General features: G+C 40.7%; 1 long non-coding RNA gene across 1 annotated transcript; it reads left to right on the forward strand.

Annotated features, from left to right (window-relative positions):
* Positions 1 to 4,784: 4,784 nt before the first annotated feature.
* On the forward strand, positions 4,785 to 27,617 carry LOC132343761 (uncharacterized). The gene is made up of 2 exons (XR_009492701.1): positions 4,785 to 5,192; positions 26,931 to 27,617. It is a non-coding gene; the product is annotated as an uncharacterized lncRNA (long non-coding RNA).

Raw genomic sequence — 27,617 nt, forward strand, 5'->3', positions numbered from 1 at the left:
AATTCATTTTCTTATCAAATGCATTTGTTTGAAAGTCATATATCTAGTTAAATAGTTAAAAGTCTTCTGTTTTATTTTGAAACAATTATCTTTATACCTGCTGCCCAACAAATAGCCTAGAGGTTCTTTTTATTGCTGTTCTGAGTTGTGGCCATTATTTTTTGGATTTCATTTCTTCATCTTCCTTTATTTTGATTTTCTTTTTTTTAAATTGGAATGTAATTGCTTTACAGTGCTGTGTTGCTGCTGCTGCTAAGTCGCTTCAGTCGTGTCCGACTCTGTGCGACCCCATAGATGGCAGCCCACCAGGCTCTTCCGTCCCTGGGATTCTCCAGGCAAGAATACTGGAGTGGGTTGCCATTTCCTTCTCCAAGGCATGCAAGTGAAAAGTGAAAGTGAAGTCGCTCAGTCGTGTCTGACTCTTAGCGACCCCATGGACTGCAGCCCACCAGGCTCCTCCATCCATGGGATTTTCCAAGCAAGAGTACTGGAGTGGGTTGCCATTGCCTTCTCCACCCATGTTGTGTTAGCTTCTGCTATACAACAAAGTGAATCAGCTATATGTATACATATACCGCTTCCCTCTTGAACCTCCCTCCCACACCTCCGGTCATCACAGCACTGATAGCTCCCCGTGCTATACAGCAGCTTCCCACTAGCTGTCTATTTCACACAGGGCAGTATATATATGTCAGTTCAACTCTCCCAGTTCGTCTCACCCTCCCTTTCCCTCCCCGTGGCTGCATGTCTGTTCTCTACATTTGCATCTCTATTCCTGCCCTGAAAACAGATTCATCTGTACTATCTTTCTAGATTCCATACATATGCATTAATATATGATTTTTTTTTCCTCATTCTGACTTACTTCAAACTGTATGACAGACTCTAGGTCCAACCACATCACTACAAAGGACCCAATTTCTTTCTTTTTTATGGCTGAGTAATATTCCATTGAATACACACACCACGTCTTCCTTATCCATTCATTGGTCAATGGACATTTACTCTGCTTCCATGTCCTGACTGTTGTAAATAGTGCTGCAATGAACACTGGGGTACATGTACCATTGAATTATGGCTTTCTCAGGGTATATGCCCAGTAGTGAGATTGCTGGGTTTTTTTGTTTTCTTAAAGTATATACTCAAGTGATTTTTTTTCCATAAAGGGAGGAAAATGTTGAACTCTTTCAGTGTGGCTTGCAGACTGGTAAATTGGCTAGATATAGAATTCTACACTCCAAATGACTTTCTGTTAGCATTTTGAAGGCATTGTTCTACTGTATTCCAGCCTACAGCTGAAAAATCTGAAAGCCATATGTGAAAATAAAGTGAAAGTTGCTCAGTCATGTCTGACTCTTTATGACCACCTGGACTATACAGGCCATGGAATTCTCCAGACCAGAATACTGGAGTGGGTAGCCTTTCCCTTCTCCAGGGGATCTTCCTAACCCAGGGACTGAACCCAGGTCTCATGCATTGCAGGTGGATCCATTACCAGCTGAGCCACAAGGGAAGCCCAAGGATACTGGAGTGGGTAGCCTATCCCTTTTCCAGGGGATATTCCCGCCCTAGGAATCAAACCAGGGTCTCCTGCATTGCAGGCAGATTCTTTACCAGCTGAGCCACCAGGGGATCCGTCAGCAAATGAGTTGTTTTTGCTCTCAAGAAGCTTCCAGAGTTTCCTCTTTAACTTAGTATAGTCAAAGTTCATAAGAATATGTGTGTCCACAATAAGTGCTGTTCAAAAAGCAGTCAACTATTTAACCAACAAGCATTTTGACGTCCTATTACATGATCAACAGTGTTGAAGATATGTGCGGCACATACAAGAGGAACACAGTTATTTCTCAGAGAGCTTCAATGTACAGGAATACATTTGTGGTCGGGAATAAATCTCGACTCTTACATAATGGATTCTTAAATAAGCCAAGTTGCATTCAGTCATTTATTTCGTGTTTGATGAGGCTGTGTACAATAAAAGCTATTTATTTTTCCACCTTCTGGTAAAAATGTTAAATTCTGTGACTTGTGAGGAGGAAATAGAGTTGGCCATTCCTTTGTGCTATTGCTCCCTTTTGCTGAAAGCTGCCTTTTGTTTTCCTGTCTGAAGTTTCCTTTTCTTCTAATCTTCCATTACCGTCATTTAAAAATAATTATTAAATATTTTAAATATTTAGTAAGTGACTAAGGCAATGGCACCCCACTCCAGTACTCTTGCCTGCAAAATCCCAGGGATGGGGGAGCCTGGCGGGCTGCCATCTGTGGGATCGCACAGCGTCGGACACGACTGAAGTGACTTAGCAGCAGCAGCATACAGTTGAAATTCATCCTTTTTATTCCCTCGTTTTGGTTTCTCCTGCGACTTGATCACATTTACAGTGAGCTTCTCACTGGCTTGGTTTGTCTATTGCTATACTTTCTCACAGGATCATACAACTCACATCCCCTAACCTAGGTATCTATACCAACAAAGAAAACAAAACCAAGACCATTTCTTTCCTTTTCTTGTGGGTATACTCCTAGAGCACTTAAACCAGCGGCCCCCAACTCATTGGCACCAGGGACTGGTTTTGTGGAAGACAGTTTTCCCACAGATGGGGAGCAGAGTGGCAGGGAAGGCTTCAGGATGATTCGAATGCATTACATTTATTGTTCATTTTATTTCTCTTAGTATTACATCAGCTCCACCTCAGATCATTGGGTATTAGACCCCAGAAGTTGGGCAACCCTGACTTAGACCATGAAGGCCAGATTTCTGCCTTTACAGTGAGTAATGACATGATCTCCTTTTAAAGTTGATGAGAATAAATGAAATATGACTGGAAAAAAGGACCCAAGATGGTTTCTCCTCAAAGTAAGGTGAGAACATTACCTCCAAATGTCTTTATAATCTGTGTCACCAGTTTCAAGAAAAAGACCATCAAGGAATATTTTAAAGAAATAGATACTTAAAAGCATGGAGAAAGAGCTCACTTCTTTTATACTACATCCTTGAAATATCTTAAATTCATGTTTCTCAATTTTTAGTGTGATTCAGACTCCTCTGGAGATGCTTGTTAAAAATAGGATTCTCTGGGTCCCACTGCTGGAGTATCGTGGAGCAGGTAGAGCAGGTTCTATCCACTCCCAGATCCAGACATCTTCCAGGAAATTTTTTGAGATTTTTAGGCTAGATCTCGACCAAGCAGTTTAAAACCTGAAGATCTGTATTGCAAAAGAACAGCTGAATGCTATTGCCAAACAGTTGCCACCCACCCCACCCTCAAAATGTGTCGAGTATTCTGAAGACTTTGCCGTGTTTATCTTTCTTTGCATATCTGTTAGTGACTCAGACAACTAACTGTTGTTGACGAAGTGAGACAAGGTAGGACATTAATATTTTCCTTTGGGAGTTTTCTCAACATCCCTTTCAGACAAATGATTGGAAGATAAATCTTGAAGCAGAGGAGGTTGAAGCCTGAACAATGTACACATGTGTCTTGTTTGGTCGCTAAGTTGTGTCTGATCCTTTGCAACCCCATGGACTGCAGCATGCCAGGCTCCCCTGTCCTTCTCTATCTCCAGAAATTTGCTCAACTTCATGTCCATTGAGTCCATGACACTATCTAACCATTTTATAATCTGCTGCTGCCTTCTCCTTTTACCTTCAATCTTTCCCAGCAGAAGGCAGAAGAAGGCAGAGGAGGCAGGAACAGATTGTGCTGTGCTGTGCTGTGCTTAGTCGCTCAGTCGTGTCCGACTATTTGCAACCCCATGGACTATAGCCCTCCAGGCTCCTCTGGCCATGGGGATTCTCCAGGCAAGAATACTGGTGTGGGTTGCCATGCTCTCCTCCATGGGATTTTCTCAACCCTGGGATCGAACTCAGGTCTCCCGCTTTGCAGGTGGATTCTTTACCATCTGAGCCACTTCACTCAGTCATGACTGAGTCTTTGTGAACTCATGGACTGTGGCTCAACAGACTCCTCTGTCCATGGAATTCTCCAGACAAGAATACTGGAGTGGGTAGCCATTACCTTCTCCAGGGGATCTTCCTGATCCAGGGATCAAACGCAGGTCTCCTGCATTGTAGGCAGATTCTTTACCATCTGAGTCACCAGGGAAGTCCTCTTTCCCAGTATCAGGGTCTTTTCCAATGGGCCTAAACACACATAAATTACATTCTTATATAGACATCTATGTGCAACAGATTTTCTACTTTAGAGATGAGGTAAAAAGGAGGTGAGACAGGAATGTAGGAGCTTCCTTCTAATACATGACTAATCAGAAAATCTTCTAGCCATTTAAAAAATAAAATAATTTGAAAGTCAATGGGAAAAATCAGATAAAATATTAGGATTTGATGACCTACAGAGAAACTGTATGGTCATCAAATTCCTACCTTTCTGGATGTTTTACTAATAATGTCCTCCCTAACCCATCTACCAAGAGGTCATCACCTGAGATTTTAATTTCTCAAAGTATTGAGAATTCAGTGACTCCAGAAGTCACTCATTCCACTATTGTTAAAGCTCCCTTAGACATTTCTGGCTTACACTGACAGAAAATCTGTGTCCTTTAGTTTCACCTTAACGTCAATTTTGTCTGACATTAAAACAGTTACACTATCTATTTTTGTGTTTTGGATATTTTTTTCCCTGTCCTTTTGAGACCGGAAGGGGACAAAACACGTTTAAAAGAATGACATAGCCCAAGGACATGACATAAACCCATTAAAAGCAACTAGATCCAGGATGGTGGATGAACTCACGTTCACTTGCCCTTGAGGCTCAGTATGCCCTCATTGTAACACATCAGCATGCTAAACCACACAGCCACAGGGGCCACGACCTCAAAGGTCAAAAAGTGGGCGATGGCCTGATTCCTGAAAATCCCCACCCCTTTCCCAAAGGAACTGGAATACTCCTCCCACTCATTAGCCTGTGAAATTACCCACTCCTACAAAAACTGACAACCCCATACCAAAGGGCCTCTCTTACCTCTTTTGCCTTCCAAGACGGCCCTCCCTCTGTCTGTGGAGTGTGTTTCTTCCCTGAATAAACCTTCTTTCACTTTGCTGTGGCTCACTCTTGAATTCTTTCCTATGCAAAGCCAACAACCCACAATTGGCAGCCATCCCATGGACTCGGACATCCATCCTCTCCTGCCCCACTCTGTGCTTAATTTTCAACTTTCTGTGTCTCATGTTTTAGGTATGTCTTTTGAAAATGACGTATAACTAGAGTTTAAAAGTGAGCAGCAAATTTTGTATTCAAGACCGAGTTTATTCTATTTAGAATTATATTTGAATCTAGTCCTACTCTCATTTTATACTTTCTTGTCCTATTTTTCTGATTTTGTTTCTGGTGTCCTTTTTTTGTCTTTTAAAAAATTCATTCTACTTTAATCCTGTCACTTATGCTTACCCATCTAACAGTTTAGAGATTATAATACAATATTTCTATTTCTTCTAGAAAGTCTAACAATGTTTAGATTCACTGATACTCTTACTGATGTATGTCTCTTTGAGAAATTTCTAGCCAAATCCTTTGCCCACATTTTAAAACAATTTTAAAGCAATTTTTAATTATTGAGTTGTAAGAGATTTTTACATATTCTAGATATAAGCCCCATATCAGATATCTGATTTATAAATATTTTCTTCCATTCTGTACGTTTCTTCTCACTTTCATGATGGTATCCATTGAAGCACATTTTTAAAAAGTTTTGATGAAGTCCAATGTATCTGCTTTTTCTGTTGTCATGTGTGCTTTTCATGTCATATCTAAGAAATCATACAATCCAAGATCACAAAGACTTACTCCAGTGTTTTCTTCTAAGAATTTTGTATTTTCTGTTGAGATGATTATGTGGTTTTTGTCTTTCATTCTATTAATATAGTGTTTTACATTGATTATTTTTCATATCTTAAGCCAACCTTGCATCCCTATGAAAAATCTTGCTTATTCATGGTGTATAATCCTTTTTATAAGCTGTTGAATTCAGTTTGCTGGTATTTTGTTGAGGATATTTGAGTCTATCCCATAAGGGATTTTGTAGTTTTCTTGTGATGTCTTTGCTTAATTTTGGTATCAAGGTAACACTGCCCTCATAGAATGAGTTGAGAAGTGTACCATCTGTTCTAATTTTTGGAAGAGTTTATTAAGAACTGGTGCTAATTCTTTCTTAAAAGATGGTAGAATTCACTAGTGAGGTCATGTGGGACTGGATTTTTCATTTTGGAAAGTTGTTGTTTGGTTGGTGTTTTGTTTGTTTTCTTTTTGTTTTTGTTTCACTGATAATGCAATGTCTTTACTTACAGTTCTACTCAGATTTTCTCTTTCTTTTGGACTCAGTTATGATAGTTTGTGTCTTTCTAGCAATTTGTTCATTTTATCTAGTCTATTGACTTTTTAAAATTATTATTGTTTTCTAGATTTATTGTTCTGCTGAATGCCTGGACATAAGTGATAGAACATTCAACATTGTATATTCCCTTATAATCCTTTTTATTTCTGAAATATCAGAAACACTATCTCCATTTTCATTCCTGATTTTAGTAATTTGAATCTTCTCTCTCTTTTCTGTTTGACAGTCTAGCTCATATTTTGTCAAATTTTTGATATTTCAAATAAAAAAACTTTTCATTTTGTTGATTTTTCTCTTTCGGTTTTATATTCTTTGTTTTATTTATTTTCTCTCTAGTTTCTATGATTTTGTTCCTTCTGCTTGTTTTGGGTTTAATTTGCTCTTCTTTTTCTAATTTCTTAAGGTAGAAGATTAGGCTCTTGATTGAGATTTTTCTTTCTTTCTTTCTTTTTTTTAAATATAGGTGTTTGCAGGTATAAATTTCCCTCTAAGCCCTGTTTTGCGTTTCATTTTCACATTCATCTCAAAGTATTTTCTAATTTCTCTTGTGAATTCTTCTTTGACCCATTGGTTATTTAGGGATATATTATTTAATTTTAATATATTTATTTATAAGTATCCTAAATTTCTTCTGTTATTGACTTCTAATTTCATTCTACTTTGTTCAGATTACATATTTTGTATGATTTCAATATTGCTTTCTATTATTGAGGCTTGTTTTATGCCCTAGAATATGGTCTATTCTGGAGTATGTTCTATGTGCACTTGAGAAGAATATAAATTCTGATGCTATTAGATAGAATGTTATACACATGACTATTAGATCTACTTGGCTTATAACATTATTTAAAACATCTACTTTTTAACTGGCCTTTTGCCTGTTCTTGAAACTATTATATTTTTCATTTTCTGTAACTTCTTTTTTAGTCGTTTAAAATTATCCTAGGTTATTTTTCTTATTGCTCTTTTTCTCGTCATATTCCTCTCCTCTTTTTATTTCTATATACAAATTAAGCAAATTTGTTTTATAGTTAGTGTATGATACTTCCACTTAATAGAAGTTTTTGTAGATTGAGTCTTCTGTCTGCTCTCACTTGGGTTGCCTTGTTTTCTTGCATGTTCTGTAGTACTTGAGAGTGAGCTCCTGTTCTTTGGAACTTTATCTGGAAATAAACTTCAACTTTTCACAAAAGATTTGACTTGGTTCTCTAGGTGCTTGAAATTACTTGAACTTTTTAGACTAAGATTTTTTTTTAGAACCTTGTAGATAGTTGAATACAGGACAAAACTCATATGAGGCTGACTGAGACAGACTTACACACCTTACCAGACAGACTTTTACCAGGTAGACTTACTTAACTACTTACCAGGTAAACTTTTCTCCCTCTCCCCAAGTCCAAAGTCAACATGTTTCCTTGTTGTCTTTTTCATTAGGGTGGATTTCTTTGTAATTTATCATTTTATCAATGCTATGTTCCTTGGGGGTTCCCAACATTACACAGGATATCCTTTTGATTCTACACTTGGGCAGGCCTTGGATTTTGGCTTCTGTTTTCCTATCCTGAAGGACTACCTATTGACAGATCACGGTCACTTGGGCTGATGGTCTCAAAGTAAAAGCCAACCTCAGGGCCATCTTCCCTCCCTGGATTTAACTTTCATTTCATTTTTGGCTTATGAGGCATTTTTTCTTGCAAGTTCAGTAATGCATTTTTAAATAGATGTATTTTAAAATTGTATTCAGCAGTTTTAGTTGTATCTTTGGGATGGTTATTTAAAGTATGTAGTTCATCATACTGCCCCATATTATCCAGTAAGCCTCAGAAGCACAGCAACTTCTACACTTCAGAGAAAAGAACACATTAGAAAGTTGTTACTTTTGGGAATTCCCTGGCATCCCAGTAGTTAGGACTCCATGCTTTCATGCTGAGGTTTAATTTCTGCTGGGGAACTAAGATCCCACAAGTTGCACAGCAAAGCATCCCCCACCACAAAAGAAAAAAAGTTACTGCTTTTAACTGCCTTCTGGGTGCATCTCACAATCTGAAAAGACACTGCTTGAACAGGAAGTTCTTGGGGCATAACCATTCACGCTGCTCACCCTTAGCTTCTCCACTCTTGTGTCTACCCAGTCTCCTTGATACCAAGGTCTCAGGTCAGAAAGACAATGTTCGCAAAGCAGAGAGCAGCAGGATGAACCAATGTGTGAGGATAAGCAGCAGGAATAGACTGGCAAGCTGAGGGTCTGGAGCATGGTGATAGTTGTATACATGTGAGTGAAATGTGGGCATCAGAGTGAGGGACCAGGGCCATGGCTGTGTACAGTCAGGATGCCACAGGAGAGCCCGCCAATATTTGAGGTCAGTTTCACGTCTCCTCCATTCCTGCAAGCTGTGCATCTATTTACACATCCTTCAGATCATGACATGAGAACTGCCACTATGAACGTTGCTGACAGAACCATATCCCCCCATGGCAGATGCTGTCACCTCATTAACAGAGTCAGCTGGGACTGCCTCAGTTTTGCCCTGTTGATTCATTTAGAGGCATCACCTAAAATACTTAATAATAATTCATATCTCCCCCATTTCTTATTGGATGGTTTTTTTTTAATCTTAGTATATAAACACACATTTATCACTTCAATTTGTTTGTTTCATCCTTCCAGTCTAGCCAGCAAGAGCTTTCAGTTCTGATTCTGTCTTTAGTATGTACTGTCTTTCTTGTCATCTGCTAATAGGATGAGTACTTCACTGTCTAGGCATCCAAATCACTGATAAAATATTAAGCTAGATCAAAGCTTACCTCTTGAAATTTCCTTCCAAACTGATGTTGATACATTACTCAATACCCTTTGGGTATGATTGTTCAACTGATTATTAATCCACCTAGGTGTACCCAGAACAAGTCTGCATGAATGCCACATATGTTCTTGTCAGTAGCCTTATTATAGGCACACATGTTGCTGAGCTACCAGTACAGTAAACATCTCAAAAGAGTGAAACAAAACAAGTTTAACAAGATTTGTTCTTGGTGCAACCGTGTCCAAGCCTGGCAATCTGTGTTGCCTTTTTAAGTGACTCACCAACATCATTTTGTTAATCGACTCTAGAAAAATGACCAAAGACTGTCATCAAATTTACCAGTTTGCAGTTTGTTTAGGCCTTCTTCCTTCTTTTTAAGATTAAAAAAAAAATTATTTTCATTAAAAAAAATGTTTGTTTATTTGGCTGTACAGGTTCTTAGCTGCAGCACGTGGGATCTTCAATCTTCATTGTAGCACGCAAGATCTAGTTCCCCAACCAGGGGTTGCACCCAGGCCCCCTGCATTGGGAGTATGAACTTTAAGCCACTGGACCACCAGGGAAGTCCTTCAAAAACTCTCATTTATATCCATTTAAATCATTTAGCTTGCCTGGTTGAGCTCTTATATACTGTATTATGTAGAAAACTTTAAAAGGAGGTCTGAAACATCAGCTTATACAAAATCGAAATTTATTTCTCTCTTACATAAAGGCTGAGTAGGCACCTCTGGTTGTTATGGCAGCTTCATAATAATAAGGGGCTCCTCGTCCTTCTCTCCTGTTTCTGTGGCATTCTTAACCTGCAGCTTCTATCTCACAGATTAGGACGGGCATGCCTGCTCCTGCTCTCACTTCTTCATTCGAGCCAGTGGGAAGGCAAAAAGGAAAGAGAGGAGGACATGCTCTTTCCTTTAACATGAATACTCCAGAAAGTTCAGACATCACCTTTGCTTTATGTCACTGGTCATAACTTAATTGCATGGCCACATCTAGCTGAACAGGAGCCTGGGAAATAGCCATCTTCATTTTTGATGGCTAAGGACCTCCCTAGGTTTACCAAGGTCTTTTCTAGGAAGTCCTGCATCCTAGGAATCCCTGCAGACCTGGGCAAAAAGAGAGACTGGCCACTTTATATCTAACTAAAACTCGGAGTTTCTAAAGAAAGAAGGTGTGTGTATGTGCTCAGTAATGTCTGACTCTTTGCAAACCCATGGACTGTAGCCTGCTAGGCTCCTCTGTCCATGGAATTTTCCAGGCAAGAGTATTGCAGTGGGTTGCCATTTCCTACTCCAAGGGATCTTCCTGACCCAGGGATCAAATCTGTGTCTCTTGTTTCTCCTGCATTGGTTGTGCTTAGCCACTTAGTGGTGTCTGACTCTTTGCTACCCCATGGACTGTCGCCCACCAGGATCCTCTGTCTATGGGGATTCTCCAGGCAAGAATACTGAGTAGATCGCCATTTCCTTCTCCAGGGGATCTAGCCGACCCAGGGATCGAACCCAGGTCTTCCACGTTGGCAGTGGGTTCTTAACCACTGTGCCACTGGGGAAGCCCAAAAGAAAGAAGGGGAAGATGATTATTGGTGGACCACTAGGTCTCTCCCTCACCCTCCAATTTGTTTTATGGATCTACTATTTCTTCCTATATGCAGCCTGCCTTTCCTCCTTTTAGACTGCAGATTTCCCCCTGAAATAGAAGCCTAAAGCAAAATAAGTGTTAAAGAGTCTGCATTGTCCTTATTATCCAGGAACACTGCATCTATGGTCCACTCTCCCTTCTCTTCCTCTGAACATTTGTGTAAGTCCGTTTAACTGATATTGGCATTAAAAAAAAATCACTCAGACAATTCACAAAAGAATTTATTAAAACGGCAAAGAAGGGCATGAACAGATGTTTCACATCACTAGTCATCAGGAAAATGCAAACTAAACCCACAATGAAACCCCACTATACATCCCCTAGAATAACTAAACTTTAAAAAGACAGATAGTAGGGACTTCCTTCCTGGAGGAGGACATGGCAACCCACTCCAGTATTCTTGCCTGGAGAATCCCTATGGACAGAGGACCCTGGAGGGATACAGTCCATGGAGTCGCAAAGAGTCTGACATGACTGAGTGACTAAGCACAGCTAAGCACAGATACTTCCCTGGTGGTCCAGTGACTAAGACTCCACGGTCCCAATCAGGGGGCCTGGGTTCAAACCCTCATAAAGGAATTAGATCCCACATGCTGAAACTAAGAGTTTGCCTGCCATAACGAAGGTTGAAGATCCCACATGTTATGACTAAGACTCACTGCAGCCTAAATGGATAAATATATTTTTTTAAAAAGACTGATGATAGCAAGCAGTGGTGAGAATGGGACACAACTGGCCTTCTCATACATCCCTTTGGAAGACAGTTTGACTTCATCTTAAGGCGTTGAACACACACAGTACAATCTAGCCATTCCACTCCTAGGCATTTGCTCAAGAAAAGTGAAAGCTTATGTTTCTCCAAAGACTTGATCATGGATGTTCACAGCAACTTGGTGCAACTTTATTTGCAATAACCATAAGCCTGTGAATAACCCAATGGATAAACAAATTGTGGTGTAGCCACGCAATAGATGCTACTCAAGCAAACAAAAGAACAAACCACTGACTTATGAAACAGCATGGATGGATCTGAAAATCATTACACTGAGTAAAAGAAGACAAGAGCTAAAATATATATATATGTATGTATATGAGCCCATTTATTGTAAGATCTCATTTGTATAAGATTCTAGTAAATGCAAATAACATAGTGACAGAAACAGATCAGAGGTTACCTACGAACAGAAGTAGTAGGAGGGCTGGGTTATCAAGGGACATAGGAACTTTTCAAGAGTGACGGGAAGAAATGTTCAGTACCTTGACTGGGTGTTGTTTAATTTCACACTTAAATATATTCAGATTATACCTGAGCAAAGCAGTTTTAAGAAAGTGAACTATTTTTGGCAAAACTAAGATATAGTGTTAGAAGTCAAGATAGCAGTTAGCCTTAGCCAAGCGTGAGGGTTGGGGTGCTTAATGATTAGAAAAGCCATGAGGAGGTTTCTAGAGGTGCTGGCTGTATTCTGGGTATTTTTTAATCTGGGTGCTGGTTACATGGATGTGTTCAGTTGTGAAAATGGATGTATGATACGGTTGTGATTGTTGTGCTTTGGGGTATGCATGCTGTTGTTCCATAATGTTTACTGAAGGAAAAAAATCAAGCCCTGTCTCCACGGGGCTTTGTTCTTCCTGATAGCGTTCTTACACATCTGTCTAACCGTGCAGTCATCCTTGGTTCTGCGTCCTTCTTTTCCTCTTCTGTGTGTGTGTTTTCAGAAAGACTGATCACAACTCAAGCGTTCAGTGAATTAACACAGCTTTCTTGCAGGTATGTCCGTATTTACCCACTAGAACAATTTGGGATTATTTATATACCTGGATGATGGCTTCCCTGATGGCTCAGTGGTAAAGAATCTGCCTGCGATACAGGAGCCACCGGAGGTTCAGTTTCCACCCCTGGGTAGGGAAGATCCCCTGGAGAAGGGCATGACACCCACTCCAGTATGCTTGCTTGCAGAATCCCATGGACAGAGGAGCCTGAAGGGCTACATGCATGCATACCTGGATGAATTCAAAAAGAAATTTGAGATCATGGACTATAAGCTCCTTGAGAGCAGCTGTTGGATTCCAATATCTAGAATGGCTCCTGAAAGATGATACGTGCTCGATGAATACACTGATTTCATGAAGATTGCTGCATTTTCTCGATACATTAATACATTTCTTTTGAATAAAGTAAGGTCTTCCATCACATTCTACTTTTGAATTTCAACATATCAGTCTTCGTTAACTACAATTATGAATTTACCTTTTTGGCCATTTCCTCCACATTGGAGAAATCAAGGCCAAAAGCATTTTGCTTCTCAACCACTTTCCTCATGAGAGTCATTGGGAACCTCTTGCCTGCTTGGTCTTCTTTCCATGTAATACTTGTTTTCTTTCCCTCCATCCTCATTCATATTTTGTATAAAAACCTCTCAGGTACTATTTGAACTTTACTCATAAGTGCATAAGTTATTGTATCTATTCATTGTTTAAAATTAAGATTTATTCTGTCCAGTAAACTTTTGAATCATTATTGTCTTTATTACTGTGTCTCTTTACTTTAAAAAAACTAATAGGCTTAAAAAAGAACAAAAAACCTAATAGGCTTTCCTTTAGAATTTTCCTGAGCAGGTCAGCTAGTCTCGGGACAAGACTGTTCTTCTCTATCTTTGTGGGCTCCATTTCCCCTCTAGTTAGAAACACCTCATCCCAGCTGTTTATGTGAAGGTTCAGAATGCCAAATGGGCTCATACCATCTGGTAGAAAACCACTTCCGCAATAAATTTCTCTCCCCAGATCCCATAGACAGCTTGTGAGAAGTAACAACAATACTGTGCATATTCCTTAGGTCTTCGGTCTCCTGCTAATCATTTACAAATATTGAAAATTCCCTCTGACCTCTTCTAAGCTGGGCCACTTGTTTTTCTGTAAGTTAGCCGATGTGGACATCTGTGAGTGGGTCTGAGATGATACCCACTCAACTCCGTGCCACCTAGGAAGATGCCTCAGTCATGCCTGGACCCATTAATTCATATCTATCTGTCTATCTGTTTTCTATCTATTCTGTGTTTGTTTCTGAGGAGGTCTTATAGCTTCTCACTTGGTTTCTCAGGTACTACCCTGGTTCTTCACTTTCTTCTCTGTCACCGTTTTGTTCTAGTCAACAATACTTTGATTCCAGCCTTATTTTCGTTCACTTCCTCAGAATCTTACATTTTCTAGTTTCTTTTCTTTCTGGACTGTATATTATTTCTTCCAGGGATCTAGGAATTTTACCTCTTCTCTCAAGTGGCATCAGAATAATATTAAATTGGTCTTTGGTCATGGAAAATATGAATTTAGAAATATGAGCATCCCTTCTAAAAAGGGGATTGATGCTTGATGAAGGAGAAATAAGGACGCAATCTCAGGAGCCTTTGTTTATTCAGGTGCAGTAGGGAAAATTGCCTCTGCTCCAGCATTTTTCCAAAGCTTGTGAGTTACACAGCTCATTGCAAAACCAGCCCAGGTTGACTCAGATCAAAGGTCTGTGCAGACAGCGCTCTGCTGTGCTCTGGTTTTCCCTCCTGACGTCATTCACTTTTTGCTTATTGTTACTCAAGGTCTGAGGAGATAAGAACGCTCTCAGATGTGGCCTTTATCTTACAAAATGAAGCCCTAGCTCCGATACGTGCATATGCCTCTAGGTCTGTGAACACTAAATAACCTCACAAAGCCACAAGCACAACTTTGGAGAAGACAGTGGAGCACCTGCCTGGCTGGAACCCTGAAGACTGCAGCCCCGGGTGTGAACACTAGTGTGAGAGAATGAGTCACACACAGGCAGAGCCGAGATCTGAACAAAGAGAGAGTACATTGATGTTGTCTCTAAGGCCTGCCCCACCCAACTTCGTCATTGATTATTTACTTTAACCGAAACTTTCTTAAGTTACCTTAGAATATCTGGGTTTCAGTTGCTAGTAACCAAAAGAGCCTTGCTCAGTACATGTGATCCCTACACCAGTGGGATCCTAGATGCCCACAGGCTTTGTCAGTAACTAGACTTCTCGGGGGGGCGGGGTTGGATCTAGACCCTCCAAATGGAAGCCGAGGAGAGGGAAGAGGGTGGTTCCACAAACAGGTCAGACATGTGGCTTATTCTTCCACATTCTGGGCCAAGGTCAACCTGGTAAACCAAGTGCTGGGCAGCACCCCGCAGACCTGCAAGGCCTGTGCTTGCCCAGCTTCAAGACTGAAGAAAGAGCCTGGAGTCAGCAAAGGGGTTATCAGTGGTTTAGATGGGGGAGCTTACATGCCTGAGCAAGGTCTTGCAGAGACACCCCACCGTGTATGGGTGGACGACAGGCAGGACATGGCAGTAGTCAGCTCCCGGGGGGAAGGGGAGATTACCAGTTATAGGGGAATTGACGTCAGGTGGGTTCATTAGTCACCAGAGAAACCAGCAGAGGGGCCTGCCCCTCACCACCCTCTGATAAGAACAGTCACTAGCTGAGAGCGTGCAGGAAGGTCGCTCAAGTGAGTGGAGTGTAGTGAAGCAGGCACTGGTCAGGCAGGGGATTTACAGAGACCAAGAGAGCAGCCACCTTGAGTGGCCTGACCACACACCAAGTAATCGGCATCTACAAAAAGCAAAATGAGACGTGTTCCCAAGCTGTAAGCAGACCTTTGCCCCTCTTTTCAAAGCCCATTGTCTTCCCATTTCTGGGGGAGGTACCCTACAGAGATGCTGTCTGCTCTAGCCATGAGGGACTCACCTTCCCCTCTTCATCTCAATAATAAACTTTTTGGGGGCTTTCAGGTACTAACTTGTTCTGTTGTGTTAATGACACTGTGAGGTCCTCCAACCCAGTGGCTCAGACAGTAAAGAATCTGCCTGCAATGAGGGAGACCCGGGTTCAATCCCTGGGTTTGGAAGATCCCCTGGAGTAGGAAATGGCAACCCACTCCGAGTATTCTTGCCTGGGAAATCCCATGGACAGAGGAGCCCTGTGGGCTACAATCCATGGGATCGCAAAGAGTCAGACTGAAGTGAGTAAGTAACACACATATGTGAGGTAGTAAAACCAAGCAGCACCCTGTAGGGCTCCAGGGCACAGAAGTCTTTCTGTCCCCCATTTTCTGCTTGCAGGGGACAGACTCCAGCCTCCATGACCTTCCTTGACTTCTAATCAAGGGAGGAGCTGCCAAGTAAGCACCTGAGGCTAGATTAAAGGAACTAGAGAAACTCATCAAGGTTCTGTTGAGTTCAGTTCAGTCGTTCAGTTGTGTCCGACTCTGTGCAACCCCATGGACTGCAGCACTCCAGGCTTCCCTGTCCATCACCAATTCCTGGAGTTTACTCAAACTCATGTCCATTGAGTCAGTGATGCCATCCAACCATCTCATCTTCTGTCATCCCCTTCTCCTCCCACCTTCAATCTGTCCCAGCATCAGAGTCTTTTCAGATGAGTCAGTTCTTCGAATCAGGTGGCCAAAGTATTGGAATTTCAGCTTCAGCATCTGTCCTGCCAATGAATATTCAGGACTGATTTCCTTTAGGATGGACTGGTTGGATCTCCTTGCAGTCCAAGGGACTCTCAAGAGTCTTTAACACCACAGTTCAAAAGCATCAATTCTTTGCTGCTCAGCTTTCTTTATAGTCCATCTCTCACATCCATACATGACTACTGGAAAAACCATCACTTTGACTAGATGGACCTTTGTTGGCAAAGTAATGTCTCTGTTTTTTAATATGCTGTCTAGGTTGGTCATAGCTTTTCTTCCAAGGAGCAAGGGTCTTTTAATTTCATGGCTTCAGTCACCATCTGCAGTGATTTTGGAGCCCAGAAAAATAAAGTCTGTCACTGTTTCCTTTGTTTCCCCATCTATTTGCCATGAAGTGATGGGACCATATGCCATGATCTGGCAACATCAAGGTTATCTGAGACCAGATTAGAGAACTGCAGGGCCTGCCTACATCCTTATCTTATCAGCAGCCTCCATCAACCTTGAGTATTCATTGGAAGGACTGATGCTGAGGCTGAAGCTCCAACACTTTGGCCACCTGATGTGAAGAGCCCACTCATCTGAAAAGACCCTGATGCTGGGAAAGATTGAAGGCAGTAGGAGAAGGGGACGACAGAAGACAAGATGGTTGTATGACATCACCAACTCAATGGATATGAGTTTGAGCAAAGTCCGGGAGATGGTGAAGGACAGGGAAACCTGGCGTGCTGCAGTCCATGGCGTGCTGCAGACATGACTGAGCGACTGAACAACAACAACCACCACCCATGAACTGTTGCTATAAGACTCCTCATCAAATCCTCTCAGGCTGGGGACACATAATTTTGAGGGCAAGAGCCTGCTATGTCCTCCTTTGCCTGGCAAAGCAATAGAGCTATTCTTTTCTATTTCACCCAGAACTCTGTCTCTACGACTCAATTCTGCTCCTGTGTAAAAAGGCCAAGATTTCAGCATCAGCAGTACTATTACAATACCCCTGTTGCATAGGTAAGAAGTGAAGTGAAGTGAAATCACTCAGTCGTGTCCAACTCTTTGTGACCCCATGGACTGCAGCCCACCAGGCTTCTCCATCCATGGGATTTTCCAGGCAAGAGCACCAGAGTGGGTTGCCATTTCCTTCTCCATAGGTAAGAAAACTAAGGCATAATGAGAACCAGTAACATGCCCAGGTCACGTGACTGCTGATTGAGAGCTGGGGTAGGAGCCCTGTTTCAGATCTGGTCTGGCAGAGAGAGTCAACATGTCATCAGAAGCCCCTTCTGAGCTTGTTGTTATCCCCTCTTTGTGGATTCCTTTTCAAGGCCCTAAGTGGCAGACCAGTCTCAGTTACTGAACTCCACTTCCCCTAAAATCCCACCAAATTATAGTAAACAAAAAAGGAACATGTCCACCCATGAGGAACAAGAACATTAAAGACAATATTGGATGAGAAATTTAAACACATTTTTTTAAAAAAGATTAACAGAAAGGGGAAGGAGAATTGATTTAAGAAAGTTCAGAGAGAGGCTGCTGAGGGGAGGGAGGGCTCAGAAACCCAGCAGGCACTTCTTAGGTAACCTCAAAACCATGGATGAGGGGGTGGCGGGCTGCCTCCAGGCCAGGGGGACCACCAGGTTGATTCTCCCCTTAATTATCTCCATCCTGCACCACTTCCCTCAAATGGGCAAGGGGAGGTTACTCTTTTGAGAAATTGTACCACAAAGGCTTGCCTGCTTCATGTTCCTACAGCTTGTGGACGGTCTGCTGTTCTCTGTTGAAATTCTCTTTCTATTTTTTTTCTTTTCTTGAATGTTGAGTAAATCCCCTCATTCAATGGATTCAAAGAAAATGTTCATTCACTCTCTTAAGTCCAGACACAAAGAATTCTCCTTGCCTGGATGTTTTAAACACTTTTTAAAGCCTGGCCTTTTGGGGACTGTGTTTCTTGCCAGAAGTTTGAATATAAAGGTTTAAAGATCAGATTTGATGTTATTACCACATCAACCTTTGTATGATTCGGTTCGTTGTCCCCACCACAGCTACTTTGTTTTTCAGCTTTATAGAGATATTATTAACATACAACACTGTGTATTGGGCTTCTCTGGGGGCTCAGATGGTAAAGAATCTGGCTGCAATGAAGGAGACATGGGTTTGATCCCTGGGTCAGGAAGATCCTCTGGAGGAGTAAATGGCAATCCATGCCAGTATTCTTGCCTGGAGAATCCCAAGGACAGAGGAGACCAGTGGGCTACAGTCCATGGGGTTGCAAAGAGTCAGACATGACTCAGAGACTAACACAATAGTCGCTGTACAATATGATGACTTGATAAACATATACAAACATATATACTTTATATATTACAAAGTGCTTACTACAGGAAGGTTAGCTGATACATCCTTTCCCTCATATAATCACCATTTTCTTGTTGCTAATGATGAAAACATTAAGGCTCTACTCTCACAGAAACTCTCAAGTAATACAGTTCAGTATTGTTAACTGCAGTCACTGTGCTGTATCTTGGATCCAGCAACATGCTCATTTTATGACTGAAAGTTTGTACCGTTTGACCGACATCTCCCCATTTCCCTGTGAAATTCTGACTAAATTTTGAACCAGGGGCTCTGCATGTTCATTTTGCACTGGTCCCCGTGAACCAGTGGTTGGTCCTGTGAACCGCTGAGGTGCAGGTGTCAGGGTGCAGGGTGCAGAGGTGGCTGGAGGTCACCTGCAGGCCTGGCCACAGGTGAAAGCAAGTAGCAGTGGACACTGAACTGTGAGACCTGCACCCTCCCCGCAGCCCTGTCTCCACAGCACAGACAGCCACACATTTAATGCCTCTCTTACTCTAATTTTCCTCCTAACCTTCCCCACCTCTTATTACCTTATTTGAGTTAAGGGAATTCTCAACCCCCCACCGTTCATGTCACCTTGTTCTTTGATCTCAATAATCCCTTGACTGCCCATTTTCCCCAATCCTTTCATTCATTTCTTGGTTGGGTCCATCAGCACAACTCTTCCTTCCTTGATGGAGTCTCTTCTGGAGAGTCTGAATGACCCAAAGGAAAGGCTTCTAGAAACTTCTAGAAATTTTTGAGAATTTAGAAAAGCCCCACTGCTCTATAATAAAGTTCATGCTCTCTGAAGTTGTGGTTAGTTCTTAAACATAAGTAGCACCTTCCACTCAGGATCACCAGATACTTAAGGAAGCCCTCAATGTGAGAGTCAGATGGCAAAACAATAGGAGGGAAAACAGGAGCTCAGGAAGTTTATCCCAACATCTCAGAGCATGCGAGATGAAGTGAATATCTAAATGATTCTAGATTGGTGGGGGGATCACACAGAAAGAATCAGGAAAATAGAAGTGGATTTTACAAAAAGGTAACACTGAGAGCTAGGAGAAAATGATGCTGTTGCTTGTGTTCAGATAATTTTCATCATCATGGATCTTCTGGCCACTTGCTCTGTCATCACTGAGAACTGAGAACTGAGGTCCCCACAGCACTTATGAACCTGATCCCTCCTTTCTGCTCTAACAGTGTTTCTCTCATGGAGTTTGGACTTTTGTGGTTCAGTCCATATTCATTTAGAATCCTTACATATGCTTGGATAAGTCACCTGCTTATCATTATGTAATACCTCTCTTTATCCCTAATATTATTTCTTGTTCTGAAGTCTATTTTATCTGATATTAATAAAGCTACTCCAGCTTCCTTCTGGTTACTGTTTACATGCTTTATACCTCTCCACAGTCAAGGCTGTATATTGTCACCCTTCTTATTTAACTTATAAGCAGAGTACATGATGCAAAATGCAGGGCTGGATGAAGCACAAGCCGGAATCAAGATTGCCGGGAGAAATATCAATAACCTCAGATATGTAGAAGACACTACCCTTATGGCAGAAAGTGAAGAGGAACTAAAGAGCCTCTTGATGAAAGTGAAAGAGAAGACTGAAAAAGCTAGCTTAAAACTCAACATTCTGAAAACTAAGATCATGGCATTTGGTCCCATCACTTCATGGCAAATAGATGGGGAAACAATGGAAACAGTGAGAAACTTTATTTTGGGGGGCTCCAAAATCACAGCAGCCATGAAATTAAAAGACCCTTGCTCCTTGAAAGAAAAGCTATCACCAATCTAGACAGCATACTAAAAAGCAGAGACATTACTTTGCCAACAAAAGTCCATCAAGTAAAAGCTATGGTTTTTCCAGTAGTCATGTATGGATGTGAGAGTTGGACTATAAAGAAAGCTGAGTGCTGAAGAATTGATGCTTTTAAACTGTGGAGTTGGAAAAGACTCTTGAGAGTCCCTTGGACTACAAGGAGATCCAAGCAGTCCATCCTAAAGTAAATCAGTCCTGAATATTCATTGGAAGGACTGATGCTGAAGCTGAAACTCCAATACTTTGTCCACCTGATGTGAAGAACTCACTCCTTGGAAAAGACCCTGATGCTGGCAAAGATTGAGGGCAGGAGGAGAAGGGGACGACAGAAGATGAGATGGTTGGATGTCATCACCGACTCAACGGACATGGGTTTGGGTAAACTCTGGGAGTTGGTAATGGACAGGGAAGCCTGGTGTGCTGCAGTCATGGGGTTGCAAGGAGTCGGACACGACTGAGCGACTGAACTGAACTGAACAGATACCTCTCCATCTAAGCACATTTAATGTGATTATTGATATAATGTGATTGGGTTAAATTCTATTTTGCTAGTTGGCCTATTTTCTGACTGTTCATTGTTTCATTTTTCTTCTTTTTCTGCTGCCTTCTGTGGTGTAATTTGAACACTTTTTATGACTCCATTTAATTTCTTCCATAGAGAAGATTCATTAAAAACATTTAGTAGCCACTGTAGAATCTAATGGGCTTGCCTGGTGGCTCAGACAGTAGAGAATCCGCCTGCAGTGTGGGAGACCTGGGTTCCATCCCTGGGTTAGGAAGATCCCCCAAAGGAGAGCATGGCCACCCACTCTAGTATTCTTGCCTGGAGAATCCACATGGACAGAGGAGCCTGATGGGCTATAGTCCATGAAATCAGAGTCAGACACGACTAACAACACCACCTAGAGTCTAATACACACATATATATACATGTGTGTATGTATATACATATGCACATAGTGGACTGTATATTTATATACATATACATATGAAATTAATAATTATTTACCTTGGAATAATAATATAGCACTTCATCATCAATATAATGACTTTATAACCATATATTGTCAATGTTTTCCCTCCCATCTTTTGTACTATTGTCATACATTTTACATATACTTTAAACATGTAATACATTATCATTTTGTTTTAGGTAGTAAGTTATATCTTAGAGTAATTAAAAATATGGAAAACATTTATTTTACTTTATTTATTTCTAGAGTTTCTTGTTTGTTTCTGTATATCCAGTTTCAGTTTGATATATTTTTTTGACTGAAGAATTTCCTTTAATATTTCTTATAGAGTAGATCTGCTAGCAATGAATTTTCTCAGGTTTGTCTGAGAAAGTATTTATTTTTCCTTTTATTTTTTGAAAAATACTATTGCTGAGTATATAGGATTCTGGGTTGAAAGCTTTTTCTCAGCACTTTGACAATATCACACCTGTTTCTTATTTTCTTATGAGAAATCTCCTATAACTTTTATTTTTCTTCCTTTGTAATGCTTCTCTCTGACTGCCTTCGAGATTTTCCCTTTGTTTTTGTTTTCAGTAATTTTAATATGATATACCGTGTGTGTGTGTGTGTGTGTGTGTGTGTGTGTGTGTGTGTGTGTGGTGTGCGTGTGTGTGTGCTTTTTGTTTGGGTATTCATCCAATTTGGTGTTCTCTGAGCTTTTTGAATCTGTGATTTAGTGTTAATTGTTAACACTTGTTAATTTTGGAAAATTCTCAGCCATTATTTCTTCATATATTTCTTCTGCCCCATTCTCGCTCTCTTTTTTTAATTCTGGAATTCCAATTATGCATAAGTTAGAATGTTCTATAATGTCCCACAGTTCCTTGAATGTTCTGGTCCTCCCCAGCCCCTACTCACCACTTTTTGTCTATTTGTGTATCACTTTGGGAAATTCCTAGTAACCTATCTTCATGTGGACTGTTTATTTCCTCAGTGTGGTTGAGTCTACTGACAAACCATTACCACTGTTTTTTACTTCTGCTTTTCCTTTCAAGCATTTCTATCTGATTCTTCTTTATAGTTTATTACATTTTCTAACTCTGCTGAAATTACTCATTTAAACTTGCATGTTCTCAACTTTTTCCATTAATCATATATTAATCAGAGTTATTTTAAATGTCCTATTGGTTCCAACTTCTGTGTCATTTCTGAGTCTGGTTCTGATCATTGCTTTGTCTCTTGGGAGTGTGTTTTTTTTCACACGTTTTAATATGCCTTATAATTTTTTACTGGAAGCTGGACATCCTGCACAGAACAAAAAGACTGAAGTCATCGTTTTTATGCCTGGCAATGGGCGTATCTTTCCTTCAGTGAGGGCTTTAGTACAGGGATGAGAAGCCATGTAGACAGGCGTTGGGCTGGGTTGGAGATGAACTAGGGCTATGATTACATTTTGCACCACAAGCTGCAAATTCCAATAAGGGACTTTGTAGTTTATGGGTTGGTTTACCAGAGGAAAGTCTGTTTAAGTCTGAGCTTTAGATCTTCCCCTTATGTTTTGCCTCATTTAAGAGGGTCTGTCTGAACATTTCATTTTTTCCTGTCCCTCTCCCAGTAGTCTGCTCTAGCGTGCATGGGTGCATGCTCAGTCATGTCTGACTCTTTGCGACCCCATGGACTATAGCCCGGCAGGCTCCTCTGTCCATAGGGTTTTCCAGGCAAGAGTACTGGAGTGGGTTGCCATTGTCTTCTCCAGGGGATCTTCCCCACCCAGGGATTGAACCAGCATCTCCTGTGTCTCCTGCATTGGCAGATGGATCCTTTTACCCACTGAACCACCTGGAAGCCCCAGTCTGCTCTAACTTATTATTCAAAACTTGTTAGTATAAAAGAGAGAGTGTATTCTAGGTTTCCTATGCTGGTCTAATTGGGCCTCACAATTAAGCGTGTACCAAATCCCTGGAACCAGGGTGGAGGAGTGGCCTTCCCAGTTTTCCTGCCCTCCTTCTGGTGGAGTTGTGGGCCCTGCACAATCCCCGCCTCTCACAGGAGGGTCTCGGTTCCCAGCTGCACTGGTGCCCTAAGGAAGCAGCGCTTGTTGCCCTCCTTCCCCTTGCTTCTTGTACACACACACACACACACACACACACACACCACAGAATACGGCTTTGATTTTATTTGAGATATTGAGAGGGAAAATATCTAGGCCATTTTTTGCCTCTCCCTTATGGGCTGTTATAAAGGACATTATCAGGTCAATGTAGAGTTCCGATATGTACTATAGCTTAATGTATTTTGTCAACGTTAAATTTACTGAACTGGATAACTGTACCACAGTTACATAGGAAAAATAACCTTATTCTTAGGAAATCTACACCAAAGTATTAATATTACTAGGTAAAGGGGTATGAGGCATGTAACCTCTTCTCAAATGATTCAGAACAGATAGACCAATATTAATAGATGGAGAATAACAAAACAAACACGGCAAAATGTTTTTTTTAAATGAGTGAATTAGAGTATAAGATAGTTTTCTGCATCACTTAATTGCAACGTTTTTGCAAATTAGAAGTTATATCAAAATTAAAAGTTTTTCAGACGAATCGGTTTGTTCCCCCCCAGGATGTAAAGGGCTTGGTACAACATCACTCCCATCCTTAAAACAAAAAAGGAGGGGGGCAGGCTTGAAATAGAGCAGGACCCTATGGTCCTTGCCCCTCATGTCCCCAACCTACCTTTTGCCTATGGAAAAACTTTAACTGAAGAATAAGTTTAATCAGAGAAGTGAGAAAATGCAGAAACAAAGGAAAACAAAGGAAACCACATAATAAAAATGTAGTCATTAAGCAAAGTCAAGGATGTTTAGTTCCTTCTCAAGGGTAATAGATGATATTCTGAGCCATATCCTGTGAGCTGTCTTACAGATACTGAAATGCTTACTGGGTGGAAGAAGTTAACTACATGATGACTAGACTGTAACCATGACATAAGCTGCCACAATTCCAAGAATTGGCCTCAAGAAAATGAGAACAAACTGATCATGGAACTGTAGATTATCTGTACTTGAAGCAATCAAGATGATGCCAGTCAAACCATCGATGACCAATTTCAAGATGACTGTCAGAGATGAATGTGCCGTTTCTGCATGTAGCCCCCTCCCTCTGTCTATAAATGCTCTGGCCCACTGATTATCAGTGGAGGGGAGTTGGCCTTAGGACAGCTGTCCACCCTCCCCACCCCAGCCCCAGTCACTGGCATCCAAAATAAAGCTAACTTCCTTTCTACCAACACGGCCTCTTAATTGGCTTTTGAGCGGCAAGCAGCCGGACCCCACCTTTGGTTATAGGCTAACTTCAGATTCACAGCTTTTTTGAAGTCCATTGGAGAGCTGAGGTTGCGCAATAACCATTTGACTCAACATCCCAGTAGAGACATCCACCTGCAGGAAGAGAGGAGACCCAGCCATGCACTTACCCAGGGTGGATGGGATTAGAAACACTTGTCAGAAGAGTTCAGCTCGAGTGACTGACGTGTTGAGGAAAGGCCAGACATGAGTTGATGGGACAGTGTTCTCTGTTGTTACTGGTTTCGCTTTCTCACTGATAGTAATGTTACACACCTTATGTTTACCGGTCATTAATGTTTTTTCTTTTGGGCATCATCTTTGTCCATTTCTAATTCCAGTAATCTTGCCTGGAGAATTCCATGGACAGAGGAGCCTGGCAGGCTACAGTCCATGGGGTTGCAAAGAGTGAGGCATGACTGAGTAACTATCACTCACTCACTTACTGTTTTACAAAAGCTATTCATTTCATCATAGACAGTCAGCCTTTAACACTGCAAATACTTCCTCCATCTATCACATAATTTTGTTTTTTGATGAAGAAAAAATTTACTTTGCCTTATATTTTATGTGTATTTCTTTTCCTTCATGTTACTTTCTTCTTTGATTTTTGTACTTAGACAAACTTTTCATAATCTGATATTATTACTATTTGTTCATTTATTTAACAAATATTTTCTTCTCAGCTAGTGCCTGGAGAATCCCGAGGACGGAGGAGCCTGGTTGGCTGCTGTCTATGGGGTCGCACAGAGTCGGACACGACTGAAGCGACTTAGCAGCAGCAGCAGCAGCAGTGTATCCTAGAAGTTTTCCAAGGCACAGGGGATAAATAGTTAAGAATCCTGCCTTCTTGGAGCTTGTATTCTATACAGTAAACAAAATAATTAAAAACTGATATAATATTTTAGGAGCGTGGTTGATTAGCAATGTTGTTAGTTTCAGATGTACAGCAAAGTGATTCAGTTATAAATAAATATGCATCTATTTTTTTTCAAATTCTTTTCAATGTGGTAACACTTTCTGTCATTCAGGTGACTCTTTCAGTCAAGGTCCCAGGGGAAAAAAATCCAGTTAAACCACAAAGAATGGTCTAGAACTCTGAAGCTAGAAACAGCAGGTGCAGTCACTCCCCTGAACAGACTCTGAGATCAGAATCTGGAGATGAAAGGAATGTGGTATAGCTGGGATGAGAGAACTTTTTAAAAAAAAATTGAAACATACAATGTTTCAGGTGTACAGCAAAGTGATTAAGTTATAGATCATTATTTTTCAGGTTCTTTCCATCATAGATCATTACAAGATATTGACTATAGGTCCCTGTGTTATATATTAGGTCCTTGTTTATTTTATATATAGTAGTGTGAATCTGTTAATCCCAAATTCCCAATTTATCCCTCCCTCTGCTTCCCCTTTGGTAATCATAAATTTGTTTTCTATGTCTGTGAGTCGACTTCTGTATTTGTTTTTTTTTTGAAGTATAGTTGATTCACAATGTGTTGTTAGTTTCAGGTATAGTGATTCAGTTATGTGTGTGTGTGTGTGTGTGTGTGTGTGTGTATATGACTTTTTAAGACTTTTCCACTTATAGGCTAATATAAAATATTAAGTATAGTTCCCTGTGCTATACAGTTGGTCTTTGTTGGTTCTCTATTTTATATAGATTAGTGTGTGTATATTAATCCCAGTCTCCTAATTTATTCCTCCCCCATTTTTTCCCCTTCAGTAATCATGTTTGTTTTCTATGTCTGTGAGTCTATTTCTATTTTGTAAATAAGTTCAATTATATCTTTTCTTAGGTTCCACATGTAAGTGATATCATATGATATTTGTCTTTGATTTATAACAATTATAAATATTTATCTATTTATTACATTTTTATACATATATAATAGTATTATTATTAAAATAATTTTTTACATTACAAAACCACATAATTATATAGAATATTATAAAATAATTATAAAATTATTTAAATTATAAAATATTACACTTATTATAATAATCTCTAGACCCATCTATGTCACTGCAAATGGTGTTACAGTAAGTCCCCTACATACAAACCTTCAAGTTGTGAACTTTCAACTTTCAAAGATGTGAATATATGTTTGCATGTCCAATTACGTAAGTTAGCTCACATGTCTGGTGTACATTGTTACCTGAGTGCATCCTCTACAAGTAATTGTCCTTTTGTGTACTTTACTGTGCAGCACTGTATAGAGTCCAGTAGTAGAGTATCTTCATTTCAAGTCCAGGATGTCCAGAAGCAAGTATTAAAGCAGCAGTGATGTTGCTGGTACTGCTAAGAAATGTCACGCGATAACAATGGCAACAAAAATGAAAATAATTGATAAGAGTGGAGCAAGGTGAAACGATGGAGGCCTAGCAAAAGAATGAAGAGCGGCAAGAGGAAGAAGAAAGAACTGAAGAACCGAAGAGACTCATGACACAGGAAATGGCAGGGGGATTTTCTTCATTCGAGGAGGCACTGTTAGCTTTGGAGGCACAGGACCTGCGCATAGAACGGGACAGGAAAGTTTGCGTGAGGCCACCATTCAGAATGCAAGCCAGTGCTACTGTGTCCCCTATGATGAGAAAAAAAGAGCTATGACCTAGTTATCACTGGATGATTTTTTCAAGAGGGTAGAGAGAGTTGAATCCAGCAACAAACCAGAACCTGTGCATCAATGCAAGGCATGAGTGAAATTGCAGCTTGATTCCATTTCCTGTTGCTGACAACTGTTCAGCTCTACCATCTCCCGCCTCCCCGCCCTCCTCCAGTCAGTAACTCTTCTTGCCTGTTCACTGATGCCAGCTCCTGTATGCCAGCTGTTATACTGCACTACTTCTTGTACTTTTCAAGCTACTATACTGTAAGATTAAAAATGTTTTCTTTA

The sequence above is a fragment of the Bos taurus genome, chromosome 24 (genome assembly GCF_002263795.3).
Source record: "Bos taurus isolate L1 Dominette 01449 registration number 42190680 breed Hereford chromosome 24, ARS-UCD2.0, whole genome shotgun sequence".
Lineage (NCBI taxonomy): Eukaryota > Metazoa > Chordata > Mammalia > Artiodactyla > Bovidae > Bos > Bos taurus.